An 11,139-nucleotide genomic window follows, 5' to 3' on the forward strand; every position below is an offset into this window, starting at 1 on the left:
TGCACCTCCAGAAATGTAAAATATCTCATCCAATGCACCAAATGCCCCAATGGAAAATATGTAGGAGAGACCAAACAACAACTGTGTACCAGAATGAATGCACACCAGAAATCTATCAAAGACAAAAAACCCAGTTACCTGTCGGGGCACATTTTTCACAAGAAAACCACTATCTCTTCAATCTCTCAGTTCTGATCATCAAAGGGATTTTACAAAACACCTTTCACAGACAAGCCTACAAGCTTCACTTTATCAATCTACTGGATACAAAAAATCATGGACTAAATATAGACACTGAATTTATGACAGATAACCTGCCTAACATTTGACTCCCAGGTACCTCTCCATTATTTACCAGCTACATTCATTCCCCTCCCCACACAACCTATCTCTCACCCATTGAGTCCTCATTTACATTGTCACTGACTGCCTGTCTTGCACACATACCAGCCTCTGGCTTCTTCACTATTCATTCCATCCAGGAAGAACACACACCAACTGTAGATGCTTCCTCAGCCTGATGAAGGGTGCCTGTGCCCAAAAACTTGCAAGGAAGAATTTTTTCCAACTATTTGAATTGGTCTAATAAAAGATATCAGATTTACCCAAAGAACCTTGTCTGCCTATATCAGCAGTTCCCAACCTTGGATCATGACCTAAATGAGGGTTTTGGGGGCAATTCTGGCAGCGCTGCACACAAAGGATGAGCTGCGCCATGTGCCTAGCTCCCCTGCACCCGGGCCACCACTGCCCTCCACTCCAAGCAGCAAGTTGTGGCAAAAAAGGTTGGGAACCACTGACCTATGTCCTTAGACCAACACGGATACAACCTATACCCCTTCTGGATGGGGAATCCTTTCCCAGCTGGGGGCTTGGTGACAGATGACCCAGGAGTGGGACAACTCCCAACCAGCCCCCACTGAGTGGGAAACAGAGAGCTCCCCAGTCCTGGTGCTGCATGGTTCCCAGCTCCTGTGGGGAGCTAGGAGCCATGCAGGGACAAGGGTGAGGGGTGGGGCAGAGAGCAACCCTGTACTGGTGCTGATCAGCTCCCAGCTCCTGGGGGAGCCAGGAGCTGAGCAGTGTCAGGACCAGGGACAGAGAACTCCCCTGTCTACTTTGGCCCTCTGCTGGTGTGGCTGACAGGCAGCAAATCTGATCATGGTCAATGTCTATATAAGTGGTACCGTGCAATTGCTAATGCACAGTTAAGCTACTACCTGGGCTTACCACTCCCAGGACCTTCTGCCACCCATCTGAAGTGCAGACTTACCAGCTGGAGGCAGCTGTGTTAAGGGTGGTAAAGGAACCAAACCCCACTTTTATAACACTGTTCCTATGGGAAATTGGTACTGAGTTACAATGTTTTGACTTAAAACCCAGTTTTCAGGAACCAATTGCGTCATAAGTCTGAGGACTGCCTGTATTAGCATAGCAAATACTGGAAAAATCAAGCAGAGTATGACAAGTCCATGCTTGACTGCTAGCAATGTTTACATGAGGGAAGAATATTTGTATGAGGGGGAAACTGTGCCATTAATGAGGAATGGATATAAGGATGGCTAATCCCTAAAGAAGAGAGAATCAGATTTTTCTGCAGCTGGAAAGACATAACAAATGTTTGTTATTATCCTGCTTATAATTCTTCATCATTTCCTGGCATAACCAGACCACCAATTTGTTACTTGGACTAAGCAATTTTTGCTTCCTTCTCAGAGCAATATAGCCCTACTGCATGAGTTTGTAGGAGAGTATAATAAAAGACACAAAAATGGGCAGAATTTGGCATGTAATGGAAAATTTGAGCTGCTATCTAGAAATCAGCATCTTTACAAAGAGCATGTGATGTCTCCACAAGAGACCCTTACCATGTTATCCCCATGGTTTTTAATTTCCTATTTCAGATTACTTTTTTAATTTCTCAGCTGGTCACTCACAGACGTTAACTGTGCAAAGGTCCTGAGTGATCTACCTAGACAGTTCATACTAAAAACTTACTTGCTGGAATTTTGCTTCTAAAAAAAAAGTTCTGCTTTGATTCTAGAAACTTGTCTTGTATTATGACATTTAAATAAATGCCATGTGTACTTACAACAACTGGGCATTCCTAAAGAAGAAAGTCAAATATTTTAAAATGGAAGACAAACTTTTTCCTTGGTTGTTATAAAGTATGTTTTCCCCTTTCAATAAAAAAGCTTATTGTACAATCGGAATAAAAAGATTGTTCAATAATGAAGAACCCAGGCCACAATATTCTGATCTGGATATAGAATCCCCAAAAGTTTGTAGTAGCATTTGCATTTTACTTCTCCAGGCTCTGACCTATCCTCGTCTCATTCAAAAATCCATATGTTTGAGGCTATTCAAATTGGATTGTGTCCATCCATGTTATTTAACAGTCTCTTGTGGCAATAGGTGCAAGAGGCCATTATCAGGGAAAGGACTTCCTGCCAAAATGATGATGTTTGATAAATTATGCAGGCTGCTCATCTAAACTCAGCTTCATTAAACACTTGTGCTCTAGTTCAACCAGCTTGTCAATATGTAAGTGGACAGAATGAAAAGTGAAAACCTAACAAATTGACATGAGTGTGGAGAGCCAAGTGATCATAGACATGCATTGATTATGGAATGCGGAAATGGTTAATTGGCCACAACTTTTTCACCTGTCGTTAAGGGAATAGGTTGCTGCTGCTCTAGCCGACAAAAGATTAACTTAAAATAAGAATTAAACTTCTGTGTTGACATGTGGGAACTTAATTTGCCTAATAAATCAGTGTAAGTGTCCTTCAAAAGAGGGAATAAAGAATAGCAATAGCTATTCTAGTGAAGTCATTGCCCATATGGGCCAAAGAAAAAGTTCCAATTCCAAGGGATAGTTGAATTTCTCTTGTTTATGCCAAGTGAATAGAGAAATGTGCTCTCTAACTAAGTGTTAACCTTCTGATACTTCTGATGAAAAGACTTTAAACAAAAAATTAATCCCAAACCACTCACATACCGCATATCATTACAATACAGAATATTATTGACATAACAGCACATGGAACACTGAAAAATACTGTACTTTGTCCAATATTGCTGCTAAAGTTTGAGACTTTCTTGTTTGTTTGTTTCAAATTTTTTTAAGCAGATGCTGAATTAAATAGCATAAAATAGACTAAGCTGTGATTGCCATAATTTCAATATGGAGGTATAGCCAAAAAATCTGTAAATCATAATCAGGGATCTAGGTTTTCCATTTCCCATGGGGAAAAAAACCAGAGAAAAATATTACTTTTCCCCTTTACCCAAGGATTTAAGCATGGATTTGGGGGGTGGTTATCAGAGAATTTCTGATTTTTTTATCAGGATCCCTGGTCATAATAATAGTATCTTAGGGAGAAGGTAGGGCAGGGTGACACCTTGTAGAATAACTTGCACCTTATAGAATAACCTTGATCCAAGCATGTATATCTCAATACAAAATAGAGCTAGAAAAAGGACACACAATACACCTGTTTATACTCTATTTGACTTATGGAATGCATCTGAGTTACCACAGTACCCACTGCAGGTACTATATTGTTGGAAAAAAGTCCCATAGCAAATCACAGAGCAGAATCATGCAATATAATGCTTTTATTACCTATAATTATCATGAAGATTGGGGTCTATGTGATTAACCTCCTAAATTCAGCCTGGATACAGCTCTTTGTTGCTGGAGATGCATCTTGTCTCATCCCAGCACAGGGATAATAAAGACTCTTTTAATCCTTCTTTTTGTGTGTACATGTTGGCTAGGGAAACTGCAGCATGCAATATTATTGCAACATAAACACATTTAAACCAGAAATATTACAACAAAACCATCATCTGTCACAGAATTATTTCCAGAGAGCCCACAATTTAGGTGCACCCAGCTTTGGAAATAGCTAAATATCCACATCTCACTTACACTTCTAGATGTATGTCCAAACCGCTGATTCCATTCGACAGTTTCCCTTTAACATTTTAATACTTAAGAGCACCCATTAATAAAAGGGTATTGTAATATCTGTCTAACCCAGAGGCACCTAGCAACTAACATTTCTACAGTACTTTGAGTAGTTGCTACACAGGCTGTCATTTTCAAAGGCATGTAGAAGGGTTAGGTGTCTGATTTCCTCTGAAATTAAATCAGAGATAGGCCTCTAACTCCCTTAGGCTCTTTGGAAAAAAATCCATACATTTTTAATTCTCCCTTGATATATATTCTACGGCAAAGTAATGATTCATAAATCAAAACATTTCATTCCTAGTGTATTGGCATGATTTGTAATCCTGCTGCAGAGGTTGTCATTATGTTGAAGGATTTTATAAATCTGTTTCCTGACTTAGGTTAGAATCAATATAAAAATATTTTCAGCTTTTTAGTTCTCACTAAAAACCCAAGAAGAAAATCAGTTTCAAGGGCTTCCCTAGCTTGGGATATCTTCAGTTTAGAGTCCAAAGAAATTGACCAAGTCCATACTTCTGCAACTCTTCTAACCTTTATAGAGGTACACAAGGAATGAGCCTAACCCACTGCTTTTCCCCTCACTGTAATTATAATAAAGTATAACTAAAATTCTTAACGTTCAGGAAAAATGTTCTAATGCTAAAAGTCATGGAAATAAATTCAACCACTGTATAAGCATGTATACTCTATTTGGGTGATTATACTCTACTATGTTACTTTCTTTTCCTTAATAAATTCTACAGCGTACTAGGGTCAAAGAGTACAAAAAACTAAAAGTAAACAAGAAATCAATTAGATATCTCTGAAGTAATCCCAAAATATGACCCTAAACAGGATGGATCTCATTTATAAATCAGCCCATTTGTCCCTCACCATCTTTTTCCTATATCCTGGGAAAATGTTCTACCTGCACTACAACCTCATCTGCCATTGACTTCGAAGGAGTCTAGCTAACTCAGCATTTCCCAACTGGTGTGCTGTGGCACACTAGTGTGCCATCAGGCACATCCAGGTGTGCTGCGGCATTTTGGGCTGGGGCTACACCCCCTGACTGCTACTACTGTGGACATAGACAGATGGGGAGCATGGCTCCAGCCAGGCAGGGGCATGGCTCTAGCCCAAAATGCTATCCGGCTGGCTGTGTGCACCTTCTTCATATCAGTGTCCAGCTGGCTGTCTGCCCCACCGCTCCCCCCCCCGGGTCAGTTTCTGGCTGGCTTCAAAAATGTTGGGAAATGCTGATCTAACTCTCATATATGAAGCATTTCATTTACTTCGAATGTGTGAAGGCAAGTCAGAAATTCCATTAATTAGGTTTCATGTTGCCAGGATGAAGGTAATTTTATAGTTATTTTAATGTAGTAGTCATTTAAATCATTGGGTTGTACATAAGTGAAAATCTAAGGTAGTCTATAAAAGCAGCCTTCTGGGTGAGTGGCAGTCAGTTAATATGTACATGACTAGCTTTTGGTTCTGTTTTACTTATCCAGGGTATTGGCATACTCCACCATTAAAATGCATTCATGGTTTTGTATTCTTATAATAAAAGGAAATGTCCACATTGATAAAATCTTGGTGTTAGCTAAAACTCAGTGAAATGCAAAATATGTTTCCTCTGATAAAATTTACTATTCTGCCTAGTGTTGTAAAGATTAAAAATTAAAATATGATAATATATGATTATTTTTAAATTAAGCAAATCTAAACTATAAAAATTTAGATACCTCTGAATGCATTTCAAGGAATGTGATATCAGAAGCTATATAATTTTATTGCTGATGTTAACTCTGTGACAAACTCTGAATTACTGTTTGCACTGAATGTCAAGAATTGGCCTTGTGAATTTTAACGTATTTTTTACTTTGGACTTTGATATATGTACTTTTCTACATACTAATATAAATAAATGGAATTTTTAATGGAACAATTTAAGAGCAGTGTCATTTCAGAGCATTTAAAAATCAGGCATCAAAAAGAGACTGTGGGAGCAGGAGATTGTTTTAAGCTATAAATATTACAAGTGTCTTTACTAATTACAATAATTACAGTGATATCAAAGGGATACCCATAAATGCATGTATGTGTATGCCTAAGAGATCAAAACTAGCAAGTGTGAAAAAAGAACTGAAAGCCGCTTCTATAGGTAATAGGAAATAAGTGTATCTTCTAGGCTAGTTGAAGAAACAATCCAACTTCCAGCCTTGAACATATGCTTGGTTTACTTGGGTTTTCAAAATAATTTGATTACATATTCTTTGGCACTATGACTGGAAATAGACAAATATACGTTGCTTTTATTCTATGTCTGATATATGCAATTTCTTTGTTGTTACCCATTTAGTCTTGGGTACACTCATCCTGTACTATGGGGTGCAGTGGCAGATCAATATGGATCCAGACAATAACTCCAGACTAGTGCAAAAGGCCACACCCGATTGCTGCAATAGTACCTGGTCATTTAGAGATGGAATGAGAGGGGGTCAAAACTGGGTGGATGTGATGTTATCATATCATCTCATTGTGAATCCACAGCACACAGTATGCCACTTCTATGCTAGAAGGCAAGATCACCTTATAGACTAACTCAGGATGCTCAGCCTCAGCCCACAGGCAAACTGCAGCCCATAGAGCCATAACATCTGGCCTGTGGGGCTCCCCACAAGTCAGAAAATTTGGCAGTAGGGAAGTAGTAGCCATTAAAATGGCCACACTCCTTGCTGCAAAATTCACAAACCTCAAGCCCCATGCGGTGAGCTGGACTAGGCTGGGCTGTAACCCCTTCCCCTGTAGAACCAAACCACACCCCTCCCTCCTCCCACTGCTTCTGGATTGGGGCTGGGCTACAACCCCTTCTCTTTCTGCAGGGATGGGTTGGGGTCTGGCCAAGGCCCTTTCTTCTGCAGGGCTGGGCTACAGCACCCTTTTCCCCGTGGGGCTGGGTTGGGGCCTAGTCATGCAGGGCCAGACCACACCCCTCTCCCTCTCTGTGGGCCCAGGTTGGGCCTGGCCCCCCCTTCACCCCCACAGGGCTTGATCATGCCCCCTGCTATCCTGTTGAGCCTTGGCCACTCTACCTTTCCTGTAGGCAGGGTTGGGACCTAACCATACACCTTCCCCCTTCTGTCCTGCAGGGCAAGGCCAAACCCCATTCCTTTTCCAAGGGCTGGATAAAGCTCCTTTCCCCTGTATTGGGGCTAGCCTGCCCCCCACCACTGTCCACACAGCCAGATGGTGCTCACTATGCTCATCCATGCACCAGATCAGAAGCACCAGCCAGATCTGACCTGTGGATGAACCAGAAACTGTCAATCTGGCTCACTGGGCAAAAAGTCGACTGCTATAATGTCGAGAGAGAAAATAAACTTATGTAAGCTTGATTTGACATCATCAGATGCTGTAAAAGGACTGTCCTGTAAAAGGACACTGTTTTATAATGTCCTTTCAGAACATTTGATGAAGTCAACTCAAGTTCATATAATGTTGTGGTTTATAAGCATCTTAGTTAGTCTATAAGCTGCCTGGCAGATGTGCAGTTAAAGGCTTGATGGGATCTGTTGCACGATCCCCATAATCATGCTTCCTGCCATATCACACATGCATGGCAGGAAGTGTGATTGTTGGATTGAGCATCAGATCCCATCACACCATATTGCCCGTGGAGGGGGATCAGGATCCCAGACTCCCCCTGCATCATCAAATAGAAAGCTCCCAAGACTGAGAGATCATTAGCTGATTTCCAGGAAAACCGGAGCGCCTGATTAGCTGATTGGGCCAGTGGCAGGAAATTCAAACCACGGTCTTTAAAAGCCACGGTTTGACATAGCTCCTGGCACTCAGGATCCAGGAACAGTGGGGAGAGGAGGGATCCAGGCACATGTATGTCCCGCATGCACCTGTGCCCCCTTACCAGACCCAAGGCAGAGGCGGATGCAGTGGCAGCAGGAGCAGCAGCAGCTGATTCCCCTAAGGTAAGTGGACAGAGGGACCAGGCACAGGTGAGCCAGATCTGGAGGGGAAGCCCCCTGGATCCCTCTTAGCTGAGCTGGTACGGAGCTGAACTCCCAAGCTGCTCCACATGAACAGAGCACCCAAACAGAGCGCGCTCTATAAGAGCTTGCCAGCATTTGCGTCGGCGTTCACACTGGAGGGCAAGCAGGAAGGGCCAGAAGGGAGACTCCTACTAGGGCAGGGTGAAGGCACTGCACTAAGCTAAAAACAAGCAGCAACTCCAATGATGGTGTCGATGCGGAATGCTGTCAGGGCCCCTGCCCGGGGGGAGCAGCCTACCCGGGGCTTGCCTGAGGCCTCTACCCAGACAGAACCCAAGGGGGAGCTGGCATCCCCCCACCCTCTGGCCTGCAGGGATTGCCCAGCAAGGCCCAGGGGGGCAGGGATTGGGGACCCCCACACCTGTCCTGCCGGCACCCACCTTAGGGCCCTGGCGGCACAGGTGAGGGAGCTCCAGGAGGAGGTTAGCAGGCTGAGGGGAATCAGGGAGGTGGAGGAAGAAATTGTTGGCTATTTCCTTTCCCTGCAGGGCCATACAGCCAAGGAAGAAGCACCTCGGGAAGTGCCCTCCACTGCAGAGTGGCAGATGGTCACCTCCAGAACCAGGGCTGCTCATAACCCAGCAGTACCAGTTCCTCCAGTCTGGCTGGAGAATGGGTACAAGGCCCTGGCAACCCTGGAAGAGAATGAGGGAGAGGAGGCAACTGGAAAGGAGGCAACTCCACACTCTCCATGCTCCGAACAGGTTGAAGGATCTTAGCAGTCCCGGAGGAGAAAGCATTGAGTGATTGTCATAGGCGACTCCCTCCTGAGAGGTACAGAGGGCCCCATCTGTCACCAGGACCCCTCAACATGCGAGGTCTATGGCCTACCTGGAGCAAAGATTCATGATGTAATGGGGATGATCCAGGCCATAATCCAGCCCACCGATTACTACCCCATGGTCCTAATCCATGTGGGCACTAATGATGCGGCCAGGAGAAGCCCTGATCACCTGATGGTGGACTATCACGCTCTGAGGGGCACGCTGAAGGAGATAGGTGCACAGGTGGTATTCTCTTCTGTTCTACCAGTGAGTGGACATGGTAGACAGCATGAAACATGCATCACAGAGACCAACTGGCGGCTTTGGGAATGGTGTCTTGAGGCGGGCTTTGGCTTCCTTGACAACAACCTGCACATCACGACGAGAGACATGCTTGGGTGGGATGGGCTCCACCTTTCCCCTAAAGGTAAGCATGTGTTCTCTTCTAGGTTGGTGGATCTCCTCCGGAGGGCTTTAAACTAGGCTTGTCAGGGGAAGGGGAAGGGGAAGATGAGGGAGGAGGAAGCCTTGGACCGCTAAACCAAGCAGCACTCACAAGTACAGCCCAGCCTAGACCAATGAGCGGAACATATACACAGGTAAGCAACAGGGGCCAGGGCAATGCTGTGATTAGGGGGCCAGTGCACACATCCACAGGAGGCCTCAAATTTCTCTACACAAATGCTTGTAGTATGGGAAACAAGCAGGAGGAACTTACCCTCCTGCTAGCTGACACCAACCCAGACATAGTGGGGCTCAGTGAAATGTGGTGGGACCCAACACATGACTGGGTGGTGAATATCAAGGGCTATAGGCTGTACAGGAGGGACAGGACAGTGAGGAAAGGTGGGGGTGTGGCATTCTACATTAAGGAGGAATACACATCCTCATCAGGTAGCACAGAGTCAGAGGAGGAGCACACGGAAGTGCTCTGGGTTAGAATACAAGGCAGTCAAAGGGAAAAACTTAATGGTGGGGCTCTACTACACACTACCAGACCAAGGGGAAGAGCTAGACCAGGATTCTTAAGTCAGCTCAGGAGGTAGTTAAGTCAAAAGATGTGGGCATCATGGCTGACCTGAACTTTCCAGACATCTGCTGGGAAGAGCAGTCAGCCAGGTCTGACTTCTTATGTAGGTTCCTAGCCCAAATATAGGACCTCCATCTAACCCAGGAGGTGCACAGCCCCACGAGGGGAGATGCCTTGTTGGACCTGGTGCTGGCCACTGATGATGACCTGGTGAGGAGGCTGTGGATGCTCAACCACCTGGGTGACAGTGATCATTGCCTGCTGGAATTCACCATCCAGCGCAAGGTGGCCAAAGCCTGCAGCAAGGCAGCAGCCCTAGATTTCAGGAGGGCAGACTTCAATGAGCTAAGGAGAATAGTCGGAGAAGCACTGAGGTCCCAATACGGATCAAAGGGAGCATCAGGTCACAAAAGTCCCCATGGCTCACCAAAAGCATTGGGGAATGTCTTCTAGCTAAAAGGGAGGTGTACACCCAATGGAAGGGAGGGAGGATTATACTGCGGTTGCTCGGGGATGCAGGGGGGCAGTCAGGAAGGCCAAGGTGGAGATGGAACTGGGACTAGCTCCCCGGATCAAGGACAACAAGAAGTCCTTTTTTAAATACATAGGGGGCAAAAAGAAGGTACCGGGTAAAGTGGGGCCCCTGCAAGACATGCTACGAATTTGGTCATCACACCAGACAACAAAGCTAACTTATTTAACGACTTCTTTGCCTCCGTTTTCCTGAGCAGGGACCAGATCAGCCCTTCCCCCACCGGGCCTCCCCTCAGGCCCCAGGGTAGCTACACCTAGGCTGTGGGTCAAGGATGACCTAGTCAGGGAACTTCTGGAGGGACTGGATGTATTTAAATCAGCTGGTCCGGATGATCTCCACCCAGAGTGCTGAGGGAATTAGCTGAGTTCATTGCGGGACCCCTGGCATGGCTTTACAAGCACTTGTGGTGCTCTGGTGTGGTGCCAGGGGACTGGAAGAGGGCCAGTGTGGTTCCCATCTTCAAAAAAGGGAGGAAGGAGGACCCAGGGAACTATAGGCCAATCCTGGGTAAGCTTTTTGAGAGAATTATATTGGCACATGTCCATGAGTAGCCAGCAGGGGAGATTATGCTTAGGGGCAACCAACATGGGTTCCTTAGAGGCAGGTCCTGTCAGACCAACCTGGTGGCCTTCTACAACCAGGTCACCAAATCATTAGATGCAGGGGTAGCAGTGGACATAGTCTTCCTGGACTTCGACACCGCCTTTCACCCTGTTCTCATTGAGAAACTGTGGGACTGTGGTGTCAACACCTACACAGTCAAATGAGTCACCAACTGGCTA

At 45.0% G+C, this 11,139-nt stretch overlaps 1 long non-coding RNA gene across 1 annotated transcript in view; it reads right to left on the reverse strand.

Annotated features, from left to right (window-relative positions):
• LOC109299471 overlaps positions 1-5,110 on the reverse strand; it is a 10,993-nt gene extending 5,883 nt beyond the window's left edge. Inside the window, exons 1-3 of the long non-coding RNA XR_002097875.1 lie at positions 4,935-5,110; positions 4,099-4,101; positions 168-175 (exon numbers count right to left, since the gene is read on the reverse strand). This is a non-coding gene — a long non-coding RNA (uncharacterized LOC109299471). The remainder of the gene's footprint in view (positions 1-167; positions 176-4,098; positions 4,102-4,934) is intronic.
• Positions 5,111-11,139: the final 6,029 nt, after the last annotated feature.

Source organism: Gavialis gangeticus, unplaced genomic scaffold (genome assembly GCF_001723915.1).
Source record: "Gavialis gangeticus isolate Ggan-Ray unplaced genomic scaffold, GavGan_comp1, whole genome shotgun sequence".
Taxonomy (NCBI): Eukaryota; Metazoa; Chordata; order Crocodylia; family Gavialidae; genus Gavialis; species Gavialis gangeticus.